Here is a 25277-nt window from a genome sequence, read left to right on the forward strand (position 1 = left end):
ATGTTTCAGGATATCGAAGTATTTTTCATCTTTGGAGGAGATTGCATTAGGTAGATGTAGAATTCAGAAGTTTGTGTTGTACAAATAGATTTGGAAGTTAGAAGCAGTGCACTCTTGCATAAAATGTGTGTTGTTGATGTTTGAAACCGTTCATTTCAACTCTGTGCTGTTATCTGGACGGCGTAGCGAGCTGCTGGTGTAAAGCTGTGTACACTGGTGTTGTTTAAAACACTCCTGTGTCTGGAAACTCGGTTATTTAAACTCTAGCACTGGGACACTTTGTGCATCTACATATTTCCTAACATTAGCCTCAAATGTACTGTGTCATGGAATTCTAGCTTGAAATCAGTAAAAAATATTTCATAGATGCAAATGTTTTTGTAAGATGTATTTGAAAAGCAAGGAAACATCTGTGTTAGTGAAACATAATAGCCGTTACGTAGCCTTGCCTCAGCTCATTACAATGAGCTCTCAGACTGGTGTTCCTCAACAATTTATGCATTTAAACGCTTATTTCTTCTGTTTTATGTGCATTATTGCTCTGTAACACGGCTAGCAAATCACTGTATATTGAATTATCGTTGCTGAATGTTCATGTGGAAATGAAGGCATTAAAGTGGGTGGAAGCAGGCTTTCTTTTCAACATTCAGCATGGTGCCAGAACCTCTGTTGCCTGCTGCAGTGCTGTCAGCTCCCTCGGTGGGAGAGCTGCCCTCATTAACACAGCTTTGAGCCTGGAGACAGCACAGAGTATCTTCAAACAGCATCCGCTGAATGGGGTTAGTTCGTATGAATCAGTGGGTAGATCATAAAGTTCCTTCTCCTGCTCAGTAATTAATGAAGCTAACTAGATTTTTCTGCACATCTTTTGTATTTCCTGGTATTTTAGGAGTCTGTGTTGCTGTATGTTGGGCTTACTGCTCTCTGAGGGCTGAAATGGTACCACAGGCTCCTGTGGAGGCTGTGCTCCTCCATGTAGGTGATGCCTCTTTGTGTTAATGCATATAATAATGTGCCTACCTGGTAATAATTAATGGCTTACGATTATATTATGAAAATTTTTTATTTATTATATTATGAAAAAATTAGGTAACCTGATTTTGTGGCTTCTTTGAAGCAGCCTTACTCAATGAATCTCTTTAATTTTTTTAACCTGAAATAAATCTACTTTCAAAAACAAATGGAAGGGTGTCTCAGCCTTCCATGAAATTTTGCAGCAGCTCTTTTTATGAGCAAGTTAAAATTGCTTTGTATATGACTCTAGTACAAACGAGCATAACCACCATCTGCTGCTTCCAGCCCGGAGTGCACTCTGTCCACCTGCCTGCAGTCAGGTTATTCCCACTGCACTGTCTCTGAGGATATACCACAGGAACGTGTGGTAACCAGAGACTGACAAGCCTATGATGTGTTCACTCAGTAGTGAGGTAACCAGCTGAATACAGGAGTTACTTGGGGTAAACCAACGATGCTTGTGTGTGTATTTGTTCAGCTTAGATTTAACGGTGCTCTGGTTGTGCCTCCAGCATTTTGCTTGGAAAAGCTGATATGTGCATTGTTTGAATGATCTGCTGTAGCAGCTCAGAAATGTTTAGAAGACAGTGCTCTTAAGAATCTGAACATTGATGTTAGATTGCACAAGCATGAAAGGTTTATTTGAAAATTTGAAGCATTGCTTGCTAGCTTTTTTTTTTTTTTTTTAACCTGGAAATAGAGTTATAATAATATATAATAATCACATAATCACATAAAATTATATAATAAATAATATAGTATAATATTATTATTTTACTGTAAGTTAGTCTAGTACCATGATATGCATGAGTTTATCTGCTAATGGCATTTCATGTTTCAAAGATGTAGTATGGGACAGATGTAGATACAGTAAGTTTGCAGTGCTCCAAGTGTGACAGCTGGGTTAGGAACTGGGCCATAGCACTTCTACCATAAACAGTATCACGACTTACCTTACTCTGGCTTTGCTATCAAAAAGCCTGCTCTACACTCATGTAGCTGGGGTAAGGTAACACAACTAAGTATGTCTTCAAAATTAAACTGAAGAAAAGCAACAAAGATGAAACACTTCCCAATTTGCTTTCCAAGTTCATTTAGAAAATCTTTCTTTGAGCAATTTTGTTTTGATTAATCATGCTTCTAAATTTTAGCATGTATTTCCCATAACCATTAACTTTCTAGTTAATTCAAAACAATAAATAAGGCTTTCAGAAAGAGATGGTTAAGGTGGGGAAAAAAAACAACAAAGTAGTATATTATGTAGTATATTATTTGGGGGGAAGGAAGGAAGTTTTCATGAGAAAAAAACCCAGAATTCAAATCCCGGTGCCAAAAGATAAGTGGATAATTTGACATCTTGTTTCCAGTCTCACAGCTGGAAATTCCCTGTTAGCGTCTGGTCTTGTATCACAGTCTTGGAGGTGCACAGCACAGTTGTCTGTACACAACCAGTTGTCGTTATCAGCATCTACTGGTTAGTTAAGTCACTACATTACAAGACTAGATACATCTAAATTGGGTATAAAGCTGAATATGACATACTTTCATATAAAACTTCTTTCTGTAAAGAAAGACAACGCAAGTTTTTTGTTGTTCATTTTCACACGTGACCTGACAGACAAGTGTAGTGCAGCAAAATTTGTCCATGATATCACATACAAAATGTAGAAATGAAGGATCGTTTATCAAGCTTTCTCTCATCTATTTTATTCACGTGGCTTTTGATAAGGTGTGCTAAAGTAATTAAATTGAAATTAAAAAGCACTTTTTTGTAGATACTTTTTTTTTTTTTTTTTTTTTTTTTGAGCAGTGAATAGCACAATTGAATACTTATATAAACATTCTTAGTTTAATAGGTACAGTACAATAGGCAGGAACCTCATGTATATTTGCCTTATTGAAGGCACATTGTCTGAGAAATATGGAGTATAATTTTTCTTTGAGGCATCTCAGCCCATTCAGACAGATAAGTGATGCACAATTTCAAGTACAGTTTGACTTTTTGACAGAAAAATCAAACTCATTACTGAAGCTCATTTCTTGTTTCAAAAATTGCATGCATTAACTGCTAACACCTTTAATAAGCTGGAAGATCGTCAAATCTATTTGGTAAATAACTCTCAATTTGGAGCAAAATACTGCAGTAATTTCTGTCAGCGTTGTGAATGAATGTGCCTCCTGTAAAACTGATGAGCATGATCACAAATTTTCTCTTAACGGTGAGGCATATGGTATGTTTTGTAGTTATACATTTCCTTGCTATTAGCTCTTTGGCACAGTTTTAAACTTCTTTCAATATAGCATTATGTCTGGAAGTGTAGAGAATTTATTGGCTAAAGTATAGTAAGTGTGTTTAGTGGAACTTGCGTTTAAAGCAATGATAAAGAAGATGGTGTAGCATACGGTCTAAACTTTTTAACACGCAGACCCTCTTGTGGAAAGTGAAAGTAACAAATGTATGTATTTATGTATCTATGTGAAGGCTACTCCAAAAGTAATGCCTCAGTTTATTATATTGACCCACAATGTCAGAAATGGATGGTGATGGTATGGCAGTAGAAGTTGAACCGTCCCACCAGTATTCCATTACATCTTGGTGCCATGTAGCAGATGACAAGAGAGGGGCAGTCTGACAGAATGGTGTCTGACATGGAAGTGTGAATGAAGCCTCTGAATTCCTTCACACTGGAAAAAATGGAACTTACTGACATTCGCTGACACTTGCTGAGTGTTTATGGAGACCAAACAGTGGATGTCAGCACAGTGAGGCAGTTGGCGGTGGGTTTCAATAATGGTCACAGTGACACACAAGATAAGCTACGTTCTGGATGGCTATGCAGTGTTTTAAAAGCGCTCTTGTTGATTGCTGGTGAAAGTACATAGCTAATGTGGTGTCTGTGTTCGTAAACATCAGTGTTTTGTAGCTGAGAACTTGCTCTATCCGATGGTGTTCTTGCACTCCTTGTAACTGTTGTAGTTCCCATAAAAATAAATAGGAGGCGTTACTTTTGGAGCAGACTAAGTGTAAATTTTGCCTAGACAACAATAATGTATCCGCTGCAGACAGCAGTGAGGCTGGTGTGCCTTACCTCTGTTCTTAAGAGGATCATGGAGCGGATCCTCCTGAAAGAGATGTTAAGGCACATGTGAGATGAGGTGATCTGAGGTGCTGGAGCACCTCTCCTATGAAGAGAAGTTGAAGGAGCTGGGTTTCTTCAGTCTAGAGAACAGAATATATCTGGAATTACAGAATCACAGGGTTTGGAATGGACATCTGGAGATCATCTAGTCCAACCCCTTTGTTAAAGCAGGTTTCCTACAATAGGTTGCACAGGAAAGCATGCAGGTGGGTTTTCAATATCTCTAGAGAAGGAGACTCCTCAGCCTCTCTGGGCTGTCTGTTCCAGTGCTCCATCGCCCTCAAAGTAAAGTTCTTTCTAGTGCTCATATTTTACTTCCTATTTTCTAGCTTATAGCTTTTGCCCTTTGTTCTGTTGCTGGGCTCATCCACTTATCGCCCACCTTTTAGATATTTGTCAGCATCGATAAGATCTCTCAGCCTTCTCTTCTCGAGGCTGAAAAGCCCCAGGTCTCTCAGCCTTTCCTCATAAGGGAGAAACAGAAGGCCCTTAATCGCGTTTGTGGCTCTCCACGAGACCTCTAGAAGATCCCAGTCTGTCTTGAATTGGGGAACCCAGAACTGGACCCAGAGCTCTGGATGTGGCCTCACCAGGGCTGAGCAGACAGGAAGCAGAACTTGCCATGACTTTGGAATAGGTATTACAGATAAAGGAAAAAAATGAAAAGAGAAGAAAATAGAAATTTTCTTAGAGTTTCAACTCAGATCAAGACAAATAAATAATCACTCCAGCAAGAAATAATCTTTTAATTAAATCCAAAAGCTCTTTTTAAGAAGCTTTTTCTCACTGGACTTGTATTGATGACCTCTTCCCTAATTTTACAAGTGGCTTTTCAATCACTGCTATAGCTATAAAAAGCAAAACATCTCCTCCTAACACCATTATGGTGAAAGCTTTGAATTTTATTATTCATTTCTAATGGGAAAAAGCTGAACTGCCTCAGGAATTATGAAAGGTAGAAGTTTTAAATATCAGAGGAGATGCCACAGAGTCATGCCTTCACTAGACAGTCTGATAAAAGGATTACCTTGTACTTGCACAACAAGAGAAAGATTGAGAATGCCCATTATTTTCTGTTAAGGAAAAAAATAAGTTGTTTACACTTAAATGGGTTGGTTCTGGGGATTTGTTTGTTTGTTTTAATTTCTTACCGTCGCATGGTGTCATAAATAGCCAGTGAACAAACTGTTATATGGGAAATGGAAGCTTGACCAGCAATTCAGTTGGATCTAAAGCTTCTTCAGAAAGTGATCCTTCAACGAGACCAGTAACCAGGAGAAAAGCTGGTGAAATAGGGGAGCAAAAAGGAAGAAGGAAAAGCTAGATGTAATCAGTTAAATAGAGAGCAGTTGTACTGTCCTTACTTCCAGCCACTACTTGGACTCGCACAGAAACTAGAATGCTATTTTCATTAATCAACAAGAAGACACTAAGTGAGAAAGGATACAATTGTATTAGCAAGGTTTATGTCAAGAACTGCTTGTGGCTGCTGATTTCTGAGGATAGTTTTCTTGAAAGACCCCATGTTGAGCTATATTTGCTTCCATTGAAGATTAGAGGCTACTGCAATTGATTACATCCGCAATTTGCACTTTACAGCATCCTAACACTTCAAATCAAACATCAAAACGCTTAAGGAGTCTGAGGGCCTGAGCTGGAGGGTAGGCATGAGAATACAGTTCCTCTGATCTCAGTACTTGTGTTGATTTACTCCACCCGGGGAACTTTTAGCTGGCTTACACTGTCTGCAACACTCTGTTAAGTACTCTTGGTATAGCTGCACTTCTGAGAGAGAAGAACTTTTGATCGTTCCCTTGGCTGTATTTTCCCTTTGCCTAAAGTTAAGTCATAAAGGTAGAAGAGAATACTTATTTTTTTGTGTGAATAACTTCTTTAAAAAAATAGAAAGCAGGGGATCGTTTCTCTGCTTTAGTGTTGCTAGGATAATGATCAGCCAGCATTAAAATTGTTTCTTGTAATCCTTATCATCATTAGGTGTTGGGAAATTTCTGATACGACAATCTGCTAAAATGTTTCTTTTAATAATAGCCTACAGCTTTTTGGACCCAAGTTATGCACTGTAAACTAAACAAAGTGGCTGAAAATTGAGGGGGAAAGTGATGTCACCTTGACCGTTTGGGGGCTTTGCAATCTTTTTTAAAGAAAGCTTGTGATTGTTTCTTGAACAAGCAGCCATTTTTTTTAATTTTTTTTTTAATTAATTTTAACGACTTACTGAAAGCAAAAGAAAATTGCAGTACAAAGAAAGGGAGACGTTAACAGGAGAGCAAAATAATGATTTGAGACAGGTCCTGAATGAAAGCTTTTTAACTGTATGGAACTGTGTTGCCTATATTCCCTTTGCACAGTTGTGTGTGAGATTAACCATTCAGGTGACAGCGTGAGTGAAGCTGCACGATTAGCTCCCTGATTCATAAGGACCTTCCCCTGTTTAGATGCTTTTGTGAGAGTTGTGCATTCCATAGTTTAAGCAGAAATAGGCTGAGGGGCTCTTGGGCAAAAGCAGAAGTTATGAAATTTATTAAATTCAACTGAGGACAAGGAAAGATGAAGGCAACATGCATGTGCTCCTGTGCAGTGCAGGAATAAGAGAGGCCTCTAATATCTCTGATAAAATATTGAGAATCTTACACACTTTCCTAATCAACTTAAGGAGATTAACTGTAGCATGCGCTGATAGGAGAAGGTGATGGTTCAGTTTTCTGAAGCTTGACTCAAAAGTAGTTGACTCAAAAGAACCAGTAGTGCCTTCTGGTAGATCTTAATTGTCAATATTGGAACTAATGCTCTGAATTTCTGAGTGTTTTTCATGAACTGCTGCTGGTTTCAGAGATTACTGGTTAAACATCCTCCTTAGGTTCTGGACAGAGAAGACCAAATCCTAATTAAAACCAGAGAAATGACTACTGAAGATATTTCTGCATGTCTTTACTAGCACAGAAGCTGATGAGAGGCTGTCACTTCTGTCTAATTTGAAAAATCTATACTTGCTGGGCCATCAGCCAGGCACTCTGAGATCTCAGGGTAATTTTGCAACTTGATGTACAGTAGGCAACAGTAATACACGCTGCTTGACTGCTTGTTTAATAAAAAGTGCATTTCCCAACCTGCTACTTCAGCTCTTCTAACCTCACTGGAAAACTGGGAAGATCAGCATTACTTAATTGCAGCTGCTCCCTCAAAAAAAAGAAAAAAAAGGAAGAGGTGTATATTTTATGGTAGGCATTGATGCGTATTGATGGAAACATATCTTTCACAATTAAGGGCTGTTTCATTCTTGAAATAATTCTTCAGAGCTGTCATCTTATCTGTCTGCACTTGTTTTGAAGGGTGTATTAACTGAAGCTATCTGGTCAGCTGGCACTGTGTGTACCAAGGTAGTTGTCTTCTACAGTGGTTTGCCATATTTCTGTGCGTGTCTCTACGCATTTATGATCATTTGACTTTTATCCCATACTTGCAAAGTTACCAGCAAGGTCCAAGTGAAATTTGAAAAGCTCTTCAAAATGTAACCCAAATATCTGGAGAAATCATTTATTTATTTATGTCACATTTGACAATGTAATGTAAAAAAACTTTCCCAAACATTACATTAGGTTTATGTTGTATGTCTGTGTGGATTTCCCCCCTTTATTTCACTGTAACGCCAGGTAATTAAGAGAGAAGCAGTATCGCCCCTCATTTTTCAGCGTGGTGTTTGGAGGAAACAGTTAAGTTATCCAAACTCTTGGTTTCCAAAGAATTCAGTAATAAAACTTCTAGAATTAAAATGCACAGAGCTGTAGATAAATTGCCAAATGTTCTGTGGTCATTTCTTGGCTTGACTAGTTCACAAATACTTTCTTGTACAGATTGGAAGTGCTAGGTATCACCTTTTCAATTGAGCTTTCACAGTGCCTGGGAATATTTGTGTTTCTTCCAGAACATCTAAGTATTCACTTAACTTCATTTCTCACAGTGCTTTCTATTTTTAAAAATATCTGGGTAATTACATGAAACATGACTGCTTAGGCTGTAAAAGGAAGCAAAAAATATCTGGGAAGTACTTAATTATTAATACTTTATTGAAGTGTAGTTTTAAAAAAAAAACACCCACAAACATAATAAACTTCAACTTTCCTACATTTTCTGGAGTCAAAAACGACAACTAGTAAAGGAAGAAATACTTGAACAATTCTCTTTTTACAGATATGAATTCAGTTTGCTTGTTGAAAATAAGTTATGTTGAAAATAAGTCAACAAAGCACTCTAAATACGTTTGGCATTGAGTTCTGTGGGTAAAATTCTTCTAAAGTTAGAGGAGTGAAAATGTTGCTTGATTTCAGTGGGTGATACTGCTTCTCATATGGTCCTGGAAATTACACTTAGAACTTGCACAGATAAACTGACTAAATTTATTGATCAGTTTGACTAAGAGGAAGTTGCCCTATATTAAATGTTATCTGGACACACATAGAGACATGTTTCCTATCAGAGGAAGAAGCTAAGTAATTGCTTAGCTTGGTTGGCTGTGTGATCAGATGGGAAGATGTGCTGAGGAGTATTGCTCGGGTAAGTGAGGCTTAGTAGGTGCATGTCAGCATCACTGCGTTCCATTCCCAGTGAGATGTATTTCCCTGAAGTTTAAGTGTGCTTAGGTGAAAGTTACTCATCTAACTAATACAGTTTTTTCTCCCTGTGTATTAATTTTAATGAACAGAAACCACCAAATCCCTTAAAGCTTCAGTAAAGGTGTATACGTACTCTGTCTCAGCGTTTTTATGTAGACATGCATCAGCTTTGCTGGATCTGCAGAAACAAAGCTTTTCATACAGCAAGCATGGACAAGCATCGTGTTCCATAGAGATGAGCAGAACTGGGTGAATAGCTTACTTGTAACTTACACTGCATGGAACAAATTGTTTCATGCTAAGCAAAATGAAGAATTAATTGGGATGCAATATATAAGCAATCCTCCCCCCAAAAAAAATTTCTTATCACTTTACTTCTTAAAGCATCTGAGTAGCTTTCTGTATAAAAACACTTTATTGGGAAATATATCTCCATAAAGAATGTTTTGAACAGAACAGGCAAATCTTCTGTAATAACTGTGTGTGTATATATAGAAAAAAAATTGTCTTTGGAGTAGAAAGAATTTGTGCTGCTGTAGAATTTGTGTTTACCAGCATCTTTGAGCATGGTGTGTGCTCATAGTATGCCACTTCAATAGCACTGCTGCTGCAGAGGAAATAAAAAATATATACTTATATATCTTTCTCATGTCAAGTGGGAGCTTTCCAACTGTTATGGCTAATTGTGTCTAAAAGCAAGTCTAAAGTCTTGCTTTTAAATAATCATGCATCTCTTCACGAGGATGCAGGAACAGATCTTTGGCTGATAACTGTTGGCTTTAGCACTATAGATTTGTATCATTGATGATGTGGGGCTAGTAGTCACAGTAATCAGATCATGTTTTCTAGTAACGAATTGTATTTGACAACCTTCAATTAAAAAAAAAAATGTAGGAGAAGGTTAACAAGTACCTAACTTACACTGTGATCCTATTTATTGGGTTATTTTCTTGACTTAACATGACTAGCAAGCAGCGGAACAGACTGGAAACGTTGCTGTTGCCTATGCCTACTTACTCATAGGTTGCTCCAAAAAGTAAATCCTCCTATTTATTACTGTGGAAGCTACAGCAGATACAACGAGTGCAAGAACATCATGGGATAGAGAAAATTCTCAGCTACCAAACACTGTTTATTAACATAGACACCTCCATTAGCTATGCATTTTCATCAGCAATCAACGACAGCCTGCATGCTATGCTTGTAAAAAATGAAAATAATAATCACAATAATATATATATATATATATATATATATTTATATCTGCATAGCCATTCCCTGTGCTGCCATCTGTTGCACAGCAATAAAATGTAATGAAATATTGATGGGAAGGTTCAACCTCTGCTGTTGTGGGCCAACACAACAAAGCAGGAGGCATTACTTTCAGAGCAGCCCCCTTATTTTCTTCTACAAGTTACTTTGAGTCTTATTTCTCTTCTTCAAAATGCAGAGCAACTGTCCACATTTATTTGACTCAGAATGTATCTAAATTAAATCTACCGAAAAAGAAAGCCACCTACTAAAATGCGCAGTATAATTTAAAATTCAGGGGCAGTATAATGTCAGAACAAATTACAAATGTTAATTCTGAGCAGCTCACTTATTTGCATATTGCAATATCCGAAGATAACATGATTAGCTTTTTTTGCACAAGAAATTCTTTGTTGATCTGCAGAGTCCTTGTGTCTATTAACCAATCTGTGTTTGTACTGTAGTACCGCTGTGTGTGTTGCCACTAGGAAAACTCTGAACTGCCTTCAGATAGGGATGATTAATCCAACTGATGGCTCCTTGGATGGCTCAGTTATTAATTGAGGCAGTTGCAGTGCAGAAAAGAATACTTTTTTTTAATATAAACTTTTAAAAAATTGTAATTTTTTTTTTTTTTTTTAACTACGCCACTATTGACTGCAGCTAATAGGGGAAGGAAGAAGGAACAGTTGAGATAGCTTGACTACACGAACAAACGTGTAGTCCTTCCTTATATCTTTCCTTCCTTGGAAGACTGCGGGCAAAAGCAAAGGCTATGTAATAGCCAGGGACATGTCTCAAGGCAGACGGACCTTGAAAAGAAAGAGCTGCTGAGCTGTAACAGTTGCTGTTTCCAGCTCTGAAGAAGAAAATCAGATGTTGCTGACTTTTTTTTAGATTCAGCAATGGTGATTCTGAATAGCACTTCTAATACTACCTCTAGGGAACTTGATTTTGGGATGTTAGCAATAGCATGTATGCTTGAATGTGTATTTGCAGTGACAGTGAAAAGATTAGAGCTATTTAACCCAGTGATTACTTTTTTTTACATACTGAATCGGTCAGAACTACAGAATTCTTACATCTAGTTTCGCCAAGAAGGATCAGAGTAATCTCACTGAATGGCAAAGTATAGTTAAATTTGTGTATGTGTGGCTGTAATAGAAGAGTGGTTTTGTATATGGAAACATATACACAAGGGAAGATCAGAGGAGATAGAAAGGATTTCAAGAGTAAGAACCCATAAGGGCAGCAAGTGCAGAGGTTGTCTCATGGTTGAATCCTCTTTCATGTTTCTGAAAGAAAAAAAAAAATTCTGTCTACAGTCCGTGCAGAGCAGCTACGCCCAAAAAGCTGCCATGGTGCTCAAACCGTTTTCCTAAGGAGCATAAATAACAAATTGGTTTTGCTTCTATGCATTGTCTTGAGTTGCAGTAGAATTCTTAAGAAAAATAGAAAAAAAAGCTTAACTGTGCCCTGCAAATTGTGAGTCTGCAGACAGGCTGAATTTTACTGGACTGTGAATTTTTTTCTCAAGTTCCATGCTTTAAGCACAGGATCATGTTTACATGTATCACTAATATTAGTGTGAACAGGTCCCTAAGCTGGTTAATGGCAAACTGATCTGATCTTGTGTGTGTATATATATATTGCGTGTGTGTGTATGTGGATTTTTTTTCTTCAAGCTAGAACTGTTCCTTTGTCAGCAAGGTCTGAAATGTATCCACTAATGAAAATATGGGAACTGGAAACATCTAAATTATGGTAGCTACTGTTCATGTTCTAAACTGTATTTTACTTAGTTAAGCCTAATGGATGTTCCTTAAAGCTATTACTTTCTTGGCTCCCCTTGTGTCTCATTTGTCTTAAGCTAGCTAAATCAATTATGCATGTCTTCATCTTTGACATAATCTATGAAGTTACCATTTCCCCAGGTATAGCATATTTATCTTCATTTCTTAAAGATTATGCCTAAGTTTTCGATTATCCTGAGTTCTCAACATTTGTATTTAGCTGTTTTTTCATCCCTCTATGTTTTCCTCTGACCTCACTTCAAAGGAATGCAGGTCTGTCTTTCTGTTGCAGAGTGACATAACTGTAAACATATTTGCATTTCATTCAGTATGCATATTCATATGTTTAACTTGACCTAAGCTTCTTGCCTGAAGGGTATCTGTAAGAAAGCTTTAGCAAAAGGATGCCAACATATTTGGCCTATTTTCCTTCCGCTAAAAAAAAAAATGAAAGCTGTATTTTCTAGGTCCTAATCATGCAGTTTATGAGAAGTTATTAAAAGATAATACTCCAGTCATGCTATTATGTTTTTTTTAATGGGAAGTCTAATTTCTTGTCCATAGCTCTTTTCTCCTACCCTTTTGACTCTGGAGGTCTTACCGTTAACAGCAAGCTTGGTACCTGAGCATGAATACTGGAGTAAAATTGGGACTAAATAATGATCCCAAAACACAACGGGGTCATGGGATACCTGTTGTGTGAGGCTTTGAAGTGGTGGTGACCTGCAGGGACACAGACAAACTCCTTGGTTAGCATGGGCATAGAGCTTACTCCTGGACCATACAGCTCATGGTGGCTTGTGCTGTTGACACAGCTTGATGAAGTTCTTGAACGAGTCTTAAGCCAGATCCAGCATTTGGAGAAGTGAAGATCTGCATCCTTAGCCCTTTCCCTGATGTTTCTGGCACTGCTTGCAATGCCAGTGGCCTTTCTCTGCCCTGGCACTAAGGCCTTCTGAGATTATGTGTAGCTGTGATGTGGCAAAACTTCTGTCCAAAACGTGCTAATGATAGTGGCAACATAGCTTATTTTGTTCCTCTTATTAGGGGCAAATTAAACACTTACCTGTGTAAACTCAGTCTGATATGAGCCAAACAGTGCCACCACCCACTTATTAAAGAAAATAGCTGCAATTCTGTCTTGCTGCCAGAGTGCTCTAATAGCTGAGAAAGACGTGGTTCTTCTTTTAGCTGTTAGCAGAAATTGAAATGGGCGAGTTCACATTTTGAGTAGTGATGTGATTTTACTGCAAACAAATTCTTTGCCTATACATAACCTTGTAATAGAGTAATATTTTCAAAGCAGCTGTATTTTGCTCAGCATTATCATTTTAGCGATGATAAATATTTCTCCTTGTTAAGAAATGCCTGAGGTTTTATGCTATTATGTACAGTGAGTTTTGGTAATAGTAGCCTGCCAATGCTGTTGGCTAACAAATGCAGTCTGATCTCTTTACTCTCATCGGTATTTGTCAGTTTGGGTTGAAGTCAGTATGTTAGCCTTCCCACTCATAGGCAAAGGGTTAGTGCTAGGAGCTTTTTGACGTTTGATTAATGATGAGTGAATCTTCCTTAAAAAGATGTTGAAATCATTTCAATAGATCCTTGATGATATTTGAAAAGTTTCGATTAACGCTCCTTTTGGGACAGGTTTGGAAGCGCTTGCCAAGGTTTCTCTCTAAAACAGAAAGAGGAAAATAGCACTTGAAAATGTGACAAATGATTTTTTTACTTGACTTATTTTGGTAAGGATAGCCCTCTCAGTACCTTTTTTTTTTTTTTTCCCCACGATTTTGAGGTCTATCAGAAGACCACCTCAGCTTTTCATTTATGTTGCAATCATTTTGTGCGGAATTTATAGTAAAAATTAAATTTAAAATGAGGAACTGTGGAAATGAAGTTTAAATTGTCCCCTTAATTGACAAAGTTCAAGTTTCTTAGCTGTTGCTGAGGTCATGTCATTGGAGTTAATTGAAGACACATCCCAAGAGATATGAATGACCTACTGGGTATCTTCAGTTCCTGTAACTGCAGTGGCAGCTGAAGGTGTTAGTGATGGGTTAGACCAGACTGATCCACCAGAAAAGTCGTTACAGTAATCTTTATCTGCATTTCCTTCAGTATTGCTCTGTCCTTTTCCATGCAACGCCTTGGAATCCATGTCTGTCTCTAGGACTGCTAGCAAGTTGTAAACTATCAGCTGGTTTTGTTGACCAGAAATTATTTTTTTTTCCATTCTCAGACAGAAATTTAAACATCAAATGCCTGTAAAAATGTTGGAAATGTAGAACTAGTCCCACTGAATGGAACAGCAGTGCTCCTCGCTACATTGGTAAATTCTAGCTTTCAGATGACGTCTAAAGTAAACCATGCACTGTGCCATTGCACTGTCACTCCTGTGTATTAGAATGTAATCCTTAAAGCGGTGTTGGAAAAGTAACGGATGTGAGCTAGGCATCCCAGCTGTGTTGTTTTGTGTAATGTCAGGCAATCAGGGCACAGTCAGCAATTAAGTTGGGATCCTCCTACAGTTGAAATTCCTAGGAAACAAATCTTGTATGTGATCCTGTTTATCAGAGAGGGCTTAAATACAAAGGATCTCGTGTGTACATCAAAACCTTCACTGCCTAAAGTAAAAAAATTCTATCTGCCAAAAAACCTGACTGTCTTATCTATTTAATCTCTGTAAAAACCTTATTAATAGTTCTGCATGGAAGAATGCCATTCCTTTATTTAGATCTCTGATGGGCAGAGGTTGGCTGAGTCATCTCACTGGGTTTAAATATAGCCACTGCTTTTGGAGCCCCTCCAGGCTTGCAGGAATTACTGGAAATCAATTCTGAATCTTCTGATGACTCTCTTAATTTGTACTCTAAAGATTTTTTTTTTTTTTTTAATCAAGAGCTTTCTAATTCATGATGGCAGAGGGAAAGGATTGCATCTGTCTTGCAATACGATTAGTTCATACTGGGAAGAAAGAGGCCAATATAGGAGCATTTATAGCTGTTACTAATAGATCCCCATCATAAGACTACTGACAGCTATTAATATGCTATTACCAGTATTTTTCTTCTTACCATTGTTTGACAGACAGAATGTGTACCAGAATTTAGGGTGGGATATCTCAGGTCTCATATTTCTGACTTCCCTGTTAGATTTTCATTTTTCCCTGATTTCATAGAAATCTTTGGATTAGGAGGAAACCAAGCAAACCATACAAGTTGAAGTGCTTCTGTCTTTGCGAGTTTAAAATAAGTCTTTCAGTGACGAGGAGACATTTAATTCCTAAGAACAAAATAAGTTCAAATTTGTGACCTATTCCAAGGAAAGTGCACTGGGGCTCTAGGTCAGATAAATCTTAGCGGGGTGCGTGTGAATTCTGGCAAATAACGTGAGGGCTCCCTGTGCTTCAGGAATGGGTTTTGTTGGAAGTTCAGGATTTGTGCTGGATCTGAAGATCTGTGCTTCAAACAAACTGCACATTTGGAAGTCAGGAGTTTTTGAACAGCACTCAGCTGGGCAAATCTGACTGTTAGCATGACCTTTAACTGTTTTTTCCAACTGGCTGCCATCATAGTCTCAATGTCTCAAATTCACAGGACAACATACTCTGTTAACTCAACTTCATTTCATGAGTTGATGGCATATTATTACAGCTACGCACAAACTGGGTGGTAGAAGCTGAGTGAACACTTGTAACTGCCCCCAGAAAGAGAAATTAGCTATAAATTTGAAATTAAATACTAAGTACCTTCTAGATGGTTGATGTGAAGATGATTGGTGGTCCAAACAAAGCTTAATCTTGTACATCATGGAAATGAACAGCTGCTAAACGTTTTCTTGAAACAGGATCATGCAGTTGTTTGTTGAAAAATCCCTAAACTTCTGCTTTTGTGTTATTGTTGATGTTTTTAATTCAATTCTTCTCATTTGTAGAGTCTCAGGAAAAATATCCTTAAAGAAGCCTTCATTAGCAGTGCTTTGAAAATACACAGAAATAGATTTATGATGGCAGCACGTCTGATTGAGTATCAGGGGCAGGAATTACAAAACTGGACTAGGATATGTTAGAGACCTACGGGGATATTTAACAATACTGATGAACTTTACATTTAATTCAAATTACAAAAATATCTGAGATAATTGATAAAAATACTGTGCTCTGTTAGTATACTACTGTACAATCAATGTAGTTACTCTAAACAAAAATAGAGCACTACAATCCTCATATTTTTATTGGAATAGTGACGTGTCTGCAGCTTCTCAGCTGCATCTGTTTTCAATACAACCACATTAATCTAGCATGTAATTGCAAGAGAGTATATTGTAATATAATACACTGCTAAGAGTGATAGCAAAATATGATCAGCATAACAAAATCAGAAACATTGCAGTGGACAGTATGTATATTAAATTAAACCTCTTCCCCTAGGTATGTATTTATTTATTGTAATAGTGCTTTGTAACGAAGAATGCGCTATTAGAAAATCGGATGTGACTTCATCTTGCTCTAAGGATTGATTAATGTATTTTTCATCTTTTATTTAATTTTAATTAACTGGTATCCTATGTGTTATTTATGTGACCATAACTAACGAAACAGAATCAGAGGACCATAGAATTGTTTGAGTTGGAAGGAACCTGTGAGGACCATCTAGTCTAATTCCCTGCAATGACCAGGGAAACCTACAGCCAGATCAGGTTCTCAGAGCCCCATCCAGCATGACCTTGAATGTGTGATTACTTGTTTCAATTAAATCTTCAAAATAACCTTCTGTATTCTTTAAGGGTAGTTCTATAATGAATGTAATTATCTCACAATTTTAACTTTTCTTAAATAAGCAAAAAAAAAAGCCCACAGAAATCTCAGTGGTTCATTTACTGTTTCCTGAAGGACTGAAGTGGGCTTCGTGCTGCTGAAACTTGAATAACTTTTTCCCTTTTGTTTGTATTTTTTTGTCATGAAGTATCGCAAATAGTGGGACTATATTTTAATAGTTCACAATTTCTCACCTTCTTTGAGAGCTGGTACAAAAATGTAACAATGAGGAATTGCAAATAATTTTTTTTTTAAGCAAGATTGTGCAACTTCTGTCAGAGTAGCCCCAAAATTGTAGGACCTGAATATCAACTGAATCTTTCCAACAAGAGTATTTGCTTTGGTATTCCTACACAAAACAAATGTATCATGGCAAAGCTGCCTTGGAAGGGAGCAAGCAGTCTGCCATGGTAGATGTTTCTAAAAGGCACCAGAACTCCTCCTCTCCATACGATACAACAGATAGAATTGATTTCTTCTAAAAAAATAAAAGATGAATTGATTCGAAAATATGTTTCAGATAAAATAAGATCTACAAAGTAGAACATAAATTGATTTCAGTGCCATAGTTTTCTATTGACAGGCAGTAGAGGAGTGTTTGCATATTCTGCAAAGCTAACATTTACCAGGATCTGTAAAGCATTATCTAAAACTGCAGTAACATGGACATATTTAGTACTGTAACATAAGGTTATAGCTGTTGATTTTTCTAAAAATAGGAAAATCTGGAAATTTAAGTATAAAATGGGTGGTTATGATTTGCTCAGAGTGCTGATGAGGCGTTAAAAAGGATTGCGTAATTGTGAGCGGAACGTAGTGGAGTGAATTATAAAATGTTGCATCTGAAAGCAAGAAATAGGGCAAGAAATAGTGCAGATGGAACTTCTCTTATAGTGAACCTATCATGTCCATTTTATGAAGGCTTCTCCAAAAGTGCTGCCTCCTATTTTCTGCAAACACAGAGAGGTGGTGGGTGGTGCATGTCAGCAGTGGCTGCACTGGGTCACCTCTGCTGGTGCGGTCTTACAAAGCGCAGCACGCAGGCTCTTGTTCATTGCTGGTGAAAAGCACAGCTAATGGTGGTAGCTATGTTGAAAAATAGTGTTTTGTAGGTGAGAATTTGCTCTGTCAAACAGTGTTACTGTGTTCTTTGTGTCAGTTGTAGTTCCTATGTATATAAATGTGAGGCATTACTTTCAGAACAACCTACCTATTTAGATAGAAACAGACTAGACTAATGAACTGATTTAGTTTAAGGCATAGAGGGATAGGATTTGAAAGGGGAATCTGCATTTTAATGTCATTTCTAAATTTAGTTGCTGCACTACTGAGACTGCAGTGTGCTACTTTATTACTTATTTTATACAGATAATTCTGAATGTTCTGATTATTTTTGCCATTGGAAAATAATTATATTAAATACCCTAATGATTAAATAATTTTAAGGCTTTATTTTAGCTCTAATTTAGATCCTTTATGTCGGGATTATAGCCTGTCACTTTTCAAAGGATCAGAAAGGAACATTTTTTAGGGTTATTAATTTTTTCTCTAGGATAGACATTTCAAAAGTACTCTTATCTTCCATCAAATATTGGAATAAATTAAAAAAAAGTATTGGAATAAATTACAGAAATACAGAGCTATTGTGTGGTTGCCAGTCACAAGGTCGTTATTAGTAGGATATTGTAGATAAATGAATAGAAACTAAATGAAGTAGCATACTGGATTACTTCTTTCAAAAAAGTTCCAGACAGCAACAGCAACCGAACTTATTTGTTATCACAGGGGTACAGTTTCAGGTGTCAGACAAAGCAGCTGACTGCACTTTTTCAGTGCATTCTTCTTGTGCCCAGCCTTTCACTGCACAAGCTAGGAACTGTCTACTTCTTATCTTGTTCTAGCATACTGCAGTGAGCGCATAAGGTCAGAAACCAGCTCAGCAAAGGGAACTGAAAGACTGGGAATGAGGCATGGAGAGATGACCACTATTTACGGATAGTTGCTTCAGTGTGCCTCTTCATACAAATTCTCTCCTGTATCAGGTCCTCCTTAGGTGTATCTTAGAAAACCTGTGAGCTCACACCCCTCGTAGCAATGAGAACGCAAAGCTGAATGTTGTTAAACAGTTTTTCTCCAGTTGTGGCATTGACTGTTTAAACCACTTTAATCTGGTAATTTATTTGCCATGAATGTCCGCTTGCTGATAATTCAATGAAAACCTTGGGGCAGCTATTGAGAAAAAATAAAGGAAGGGTAAAGTAGCTGGTTTATTCTTCCTTTTCTTGCCCTCGACTATTATGCACCCTGGAACTTTATTTTGTTCCAAAATAGAACAACTTAGATTCAATAATATTGATTGTTTGTGTAAAGGGCACTATAATATTTGCCTTCATAGGCTACTTTGCAAGCTGTTGGTAATTTGATTTTTTTAGAAAGAAAAAAAAAGTCAATTGTGTTGCTGACTTGTGGCAGCTGATGCTCTGTCTTTGGAAGCTGGGAACAGCTGCATAGAAATGAGGTGGATGCAGCAGTCTGAGTGTGCTTGAGAGGTAGGAGGAGCAGAACAGAAGACATGAATGCCAAGAAGGCCATAAGAAGTAATGAACAGTGGCATAAGAAACAATTGGCAGCTATTTCTTAAAACAGCAACAACAAAAAGGAATTCAGTTGCTACAAGGTGTGGTCTGGCTTCTTTCTGAGATGCACAATGAGGAGTTACAGAAATACTGCCAGTACTCACGTTGAGCCTAGTGTTTCATTTATCCTCTGTCTGTTTTAAAGTTGGAGTAATCAAAGTATTTATCTTAGGAGATGAAGGGAAGCGATGGTGTCCACTTTCCTGATGATTCCAAATAATATTCTTGAAAACACTATAGGCATCTTCAGTACTCTTCTTTGGAAATGTCAAATAATACCCAAACGGGTTGCCATTAATGTAGAGGTATCTTTTCTTTCTTTGAATGAGGACTTTCTTTAAAGCAGCTGCAGGCTGTGTTTTTTGTGGGGTAAGAGAGGGATGAGTTGGTAGTGGATATTTCTGTTTTGTAGGGTTTTGTTTTATTTTTATTGTGTTCTTCCTTTGTTGCTTCTAACTGCGTGGTTTATGTTTTAATGAGTTCTCTTAGTTCTATTCATTTGGCACTGGGAGGCACTGAGAGTAAGTTACAAAACATAAGTACAAAAGTTAGTCATATCAGTCGATTCGTGTCTAAGAGTGTGTGAAGGTCAGGTAAAAAAATCACATAAGTGAAAGTGATGTGGTGAGGGGAGCTTAGAGGCTGGTGAAGGGCTGCGTGGGCTTGGGGAAGTCCTCTCTTTCTCAATCCCCAGCAGCTCCAGGTTGTGCACCCCAACTCCCATAGCATTAATGATCCCAGGTCTCACAATTTTGTGGTTGTCCTGTACACCCAGCTAGAGAACTGAAATATGGCCTTTGTCTAAACTCAAAGCTAAGCTTAGAGTTCAAGTAATGCTTTAAAAATCATTAATTTTGAGCTCAAAGAGAATGTAATTTTCAGGGGATGCTGTGCTGTCTTGTGCTGTTTCATCAGCTCTGATCATCAATTGATACTTTCCTTAGCAAGGCAAAAGAAAGTCTGTTCTAATGACTTTTATTGCATAAGTTGTGCTGACTCAGTGATTGAACCAACTAAGTTAATTTGAGAGAGACATTAAATTGGGTGGAATTTGAGGGATTTTAGTCTTCTAAGCCTCAGCCCCTCAGGCTTGACACAAAATGAAGCACATAATCAGCTTTCAGTAAGCGCTCGTTTACATTAATCATAAACTATAGGCAAAGTTGGAGCTTACAAATTTAGGTCTCTTACTGTTGTTTCATGTTAACGACTATTATCTCTTCTTCCTATTGTATACAACTCTTTCACAACTGTGTTAGCACAGATGGCGAAAATCCCTAGCAGAAAAGTAATCAGCATTTGTGAACATGATGCATTCAAAATAAATGACAGAGGAGGGAAAATGCATTGCTTGGGAAATTAGAAAGAAGATTAAACAATAATAATGCATGTAAACACATCCTGGGAAGCAGGCTGCAGCTTTGTTTTCGACACAACTCGAACTTCAGTATGTGTAACCTTCTGCTGGATTTATTGACAAGACAGGGAAGTAAGCTACATTCAAATTGGAGAGCAACTGGTTGAATATCAATAATTTATAATGTTGTGGTTTTGTTTCCTGAAGCCTGTTATAGATTAGATTGTTCTGTGAAGAAAAAAGGATGCGTTGCTCTACAGATTTTAATTATCATATTTTAACTGAAATAGAGCTAAACATTTGACCTATTCACAAGCATAATCGACAAGCATTCTCTATTAGCTGGAGGACCAACAGTCTTAGGTTTAACCTAAGACTAACCTAATGTGCTGCTGATTACTTGATCTCCAAACAGTAGAGTGAGCATCATTAATAAACCTGTCACGGGGTTTATGGTAGTGCAGCACTCGAGTTTAAACGGCACTTCGGCCACTTTGCTTCTCATGATAAACTAAGCAACTTGTGGCCAATTACAAGGCCCATACTGCAGAGATAATTCCTGAGTGACCAAGTTAATTTAGGATAACTCTAGCTTGTTCCTTAATTCTGGTAGTCACAATGTAAATTAAATGCTAAAACTGAGCTCGTGCTCTCATCAAACCCTAAAGCTAAAACTTTTTTTTTTTTTAAAGAAAACGTTTTTTCCTCTCCATTCCCTGTGATGTGGTCCTCGCTTTTCCCAAAACAGGCCTATTGCCTTGAGTGTTGGCTAGTGGAGATGTGGAAATTCTTTGTGGTTGTTGGTCTGGAGCAAGCGGGCAGCAAGGAGGAGAAGCATGACAAGAAGGAGGAGTGATTCTTCCCCAGGATCTGGCATTAAATCCAGGGAGCTCAAGTTTGCATTTTTGTTAGATAAACAGTAAGGAAAGCTGTTAGAAGCATCCACTTAATTTTCCTTCAGCATTTATTGCTGCTTGTTTGTGGTGATAACAGATGGAAGATAATGCACACGTATGTTTGTTAGGTGAGCGTAAACCATTTCTCACATGGGCTCTGTGCAGCTTTGCACAGGACAGGTGGTTGCCTGATGGCAAGTCAGCATCGTGTTGTGCACCTTAATGAGAGCCTTGGAGCTTAGGGAGTGTGATAACTCTAACTTGAGAAATAGTGAGGCAGGGGAGGGTAGTTTCATATGAAGAGGTGAACTTTGTTGTGGATACATGCTTCAGCTGTTCCTTGCTTGTATTTGTGAATTAATGAGGAAGTTTCTTGCGCTTCTTCCTTTCTCCCCTTTCCTGCTAGCCGGTGAGAAACACATTAATATAGCTTCCATTTTCTGGGTAAAGAAATTAAGGGTTATGGTTGAACTTAATGAACTACAAAGATTTCCTTTGTTCATGCGAGGATGTTGAATTCCATTTTGGCATTTCAGAACGACTGATGTTGGCAGGGACTTCTGGAGGTCACTGGATCCCCCTATTCAAGCAAGGGCATCTAGAAGAGGTAATTATGTGTGTTTTGTTTGTTTGTTTGTTTGTTTGTTTTTGCAGTTTTGGTGAAGTGTCATTGAAGGGTGCTTGATCAGTGTAAATAAATTGACTGGTTTTTAATCACCTTGAGAAACAAGCTTAAGGCACAACTTGTATTCAGTGTCCAATGCTCAATCTTCTTCTCCCACAAGATTCTCTAGTAGATGCATCACCTATTTTGCAGCTACTTCTGGAAATTTCACAAGGCTGTATTTCCAATCTCTTAGGTGCTTTCCCATTTGTGAAGTGCTTAAATTGTTTTATGTTACCATGAAAGAATTAATAGGCATACAAATGGTAGATTTAAGATGCCTTTTGGAATTTTGGTGGTGAATAGTTTTATAGGAAATGCTCCCGTCTCTTAGTTTTTTAATGACATATCAACATTCAAATTCTTCTACTAGGGTGACTGTTGTTTTCAATAGAATGAAGAATAACTTTGAATTTTCTAAAACAGTGCATTGCAAAATGACAATTTTAAATAATTAAAGAAAATAGAAGAATATTTCACTTCTTGCTCTAATGTTTGTTAAGCTCAAGTCCTACTCTTTTAAATAAGGTCGCTGGATTTTGTTATATTAAATCAAAGCTAGTACTCTCTTGGCAATTCAACACCAGAAACTTTATTTCCAGAATGTTTGATATAGCTTAATCTTTTCTCCCAGGTATAGAAAGGAAATATTCAGGGTATGAGACTGTTGCAGCCGTCTTTTTCAGCTGCCTCATTTATGTATCTTCACGTATATATGAAGGTAAGTTATGTTTTTTTCTCACTGCTGTACTTGAAATGTGCTTAATCTCAGAGTTAGTGAGTTGCTGTCTTCCAGCTTGATGTTTTTTTCCCCCCATGCGGTTTTACACCTTCTCATACTGTTGTTTTGCCTCCTGAATTCAGGAGGTGCTAGCTGTCACGGTCAGAGCAGTCTCACCTCTCCCTGTAGTTTTACCTTTCTGCCTTGCTTAGCTCTCTCAAGTTTCTCAAGAGTCTTTTTTTACAACTTAGCAGTAGTCTCATGTATTCAAGACAAGTTTGCATTGCTGAGGTGTATGAAAATTAACCTTCGCTCCTGGCAAGAGGTTTACAAAAACTTGTGGCAAAGATGATGCAGGTTCTGTTAATCTGTTTTCAGATATGGAAGATCTGAACTGGTGCTCCTCCACTTCTTGATGCAGGATCTCTCCAAAAGCGCTGTGTGCGAGTCTTCCCCTTAAAACTTTGAGCCCTGCATAAATTCTGCTGGTCAAGAGGCTCCGACTGTGACTGCAAAAGGTAGGACAGCTATTTTGATTGGAATGGTTAAGTGTTCTCTGAAGTTTTTATGTGCTGACTGTTGTTGCCATTTTTAAAAACTTACAAATCTCATTAATTAGAGCTCTTTGAGATCATGTGTGCTGAGGGAACAGCATGGAGCTGCGCTGAGGAGGGTCAGTCTGGGTGTGAGGAAAGCATTCTGCCCCAGAGGGCAATGAGCATGGAACAGGCTGCCCAAGGTGATGGGCACAGCACTGACCTGGCAGGGCTCAAGAAATGTTTGGACAGTGGTTTCACTTATAAGGTTTGAATTTTGGGTGGTCCTTTGTGGAGGCAGGAGTCGGACTTGATCTTTGAGGGTCTGTTCCAACTCAGGACGTTCTTTTCTGTGATTGTAAGATAATTCCAGGTAATCAGTATTCTAACACAGTAAATATGCTGCTTGTGATTATCTTTGATAAGGATGATAGTTTTAAGGTTTTTCTTTAACTGTCTTAGGGCTGCAGCACCTCCTTCTATGAAGACAGGCTAGAGGAGCTGAACTTGTTCAGTCTGGAGAAGGCTGCATGGAGACCTGATTATAGCTTTCCAGGGAGTTTATAAACAGGAGGGAAATCAGCTTGTTACATTGGTAGATAGAGATAGGACAAGGGGGAATGGTTTTAAACTAAAGGGAAGATGCAGATGAGATTTCAAGGAGCAATTTTCCACTGAGAAGGTGGTGAGGTGCTGGCGCAGGTTGCCCAGAGTGTCTGCAGGTGCCCCATCCGAAGGTGTTCAAGGGCAGGTTGGATGGTGCCCTGCACAACCTGATCTAGTCCATGATCTAGTGGTTGGTAACCCTGCCTGTGGCCAGGGGTTGGAACTTGATCCTTGAGGTCCCCTCCAAGCTAAGCCATTCTGTGATTCTATGTGTGACACAGTGACTTTGTAATTTAGTAAATAAAAGCTATTACAGCAAAAGTTGAAGGCAGGAGTAAAGGATATAACCTTGACTTCACTTCAGCATTGTGGGTTGATCACAGTTATTGTAGCTCTGAAATTCTCCAGATGCTTTTAATGAGAGCTATTAATTCTACTTTCTTTAATGACATTAATTGTCCAGTACAGGACACAAATGGCTTGCCCTCAGAGAGAAGATTCATGCCTTGTTATAATCAGTATGAAATTCTTTCTGTCATTTATGCAACTGTGCTTTCTTTTCTTTTCTTACTGGTAACTGTATAGAACACACCAGCCAACACAACGTATTGTGTTATTATCTTACAGCTGTTATTGGGGAAGGGGTATCAAGCCATTAAACTTAATTAATGTTAAGCTGAAGTTATTCCACATTACTACTACATCCTATGGATTTTTTCTTGTGTTATTTTACCTGTTCAAGCGATAAAGAATACATGGAAAAGAATATTTATTCCCCCTTACAGAATTTGTAACCAAAAGTTGTAAAGAGGAACTAATCGTCCATTAAGGCATCTTTTGAAAGTATTATATCTTTTGATATATATATATTTTTTTCTTCCTTGGTACTAGGTAAGAACATATGTAGCCTTAGGGCCATGCAGCAGATACTGTTTCAGCTTTCTGGTCAGGATGCATGCCTGCTAATTGAAGAGCTGGTCAGAAGCTCTTAAATCCAACATGTGCCTAGCAGTTCTTGAGAAAGTTCATAAAGAATTCTTGCCTTGTGAAATTCAATCCCCATACAAAGTGCTTCTGGGAAGTTTATCAGACTTTCACAGGCTGGTTCAAAATTACAATAGGTGAAAAACTGTGCTGCTGGGTTTTGTTGGAACCATTTTCAGCTGCTCAAATAAGGAATCACGGCATGGTGTAGAACTCTCAGAGAAAACTG

General features: G+C 37.9%; 1 long non-coding RNA gene across 1 annotated transcript in view; it reads left to right on the top strand.

Annotated features, from left to right (window-relative positions):
- LOC125697153 (uncharacterized) overlaps positions 1 to 25277 on the top strand; it is a 124740-nt gene that overhangs the window by 18056 nt on the left and 81407 nt on the right. Inside the window, exons 5-7 of the long non-coding RNA XR_007378696.1 lie at positions 22074 to 22144; positions 22836 to 22922; positions 23301 to 23440. This is a non-coding gene — a long non-coding RNA (uncharacterized LOC125697153). The remainder of the gene's footprint in view (positions 1 to 22073; positions 22145 to 22835; positions 22923 to 23300; positions 23441 to 25277) is intronic.

Source organism: Lagopus muta, chromosome 8 (assembly GCF_023343835.1).
Source record: "Lagopus muta isolate bLagMut1 chromosome 8, bLagMut1 primary, whole genome shotgun sequence".
In the NCBI taxonomy this organism is placed as follows: Eukaryota; Metazoa; Chordata; class Aves; order Galliformes; family Phasianidae; genus Lagopus; species Lagopus muta.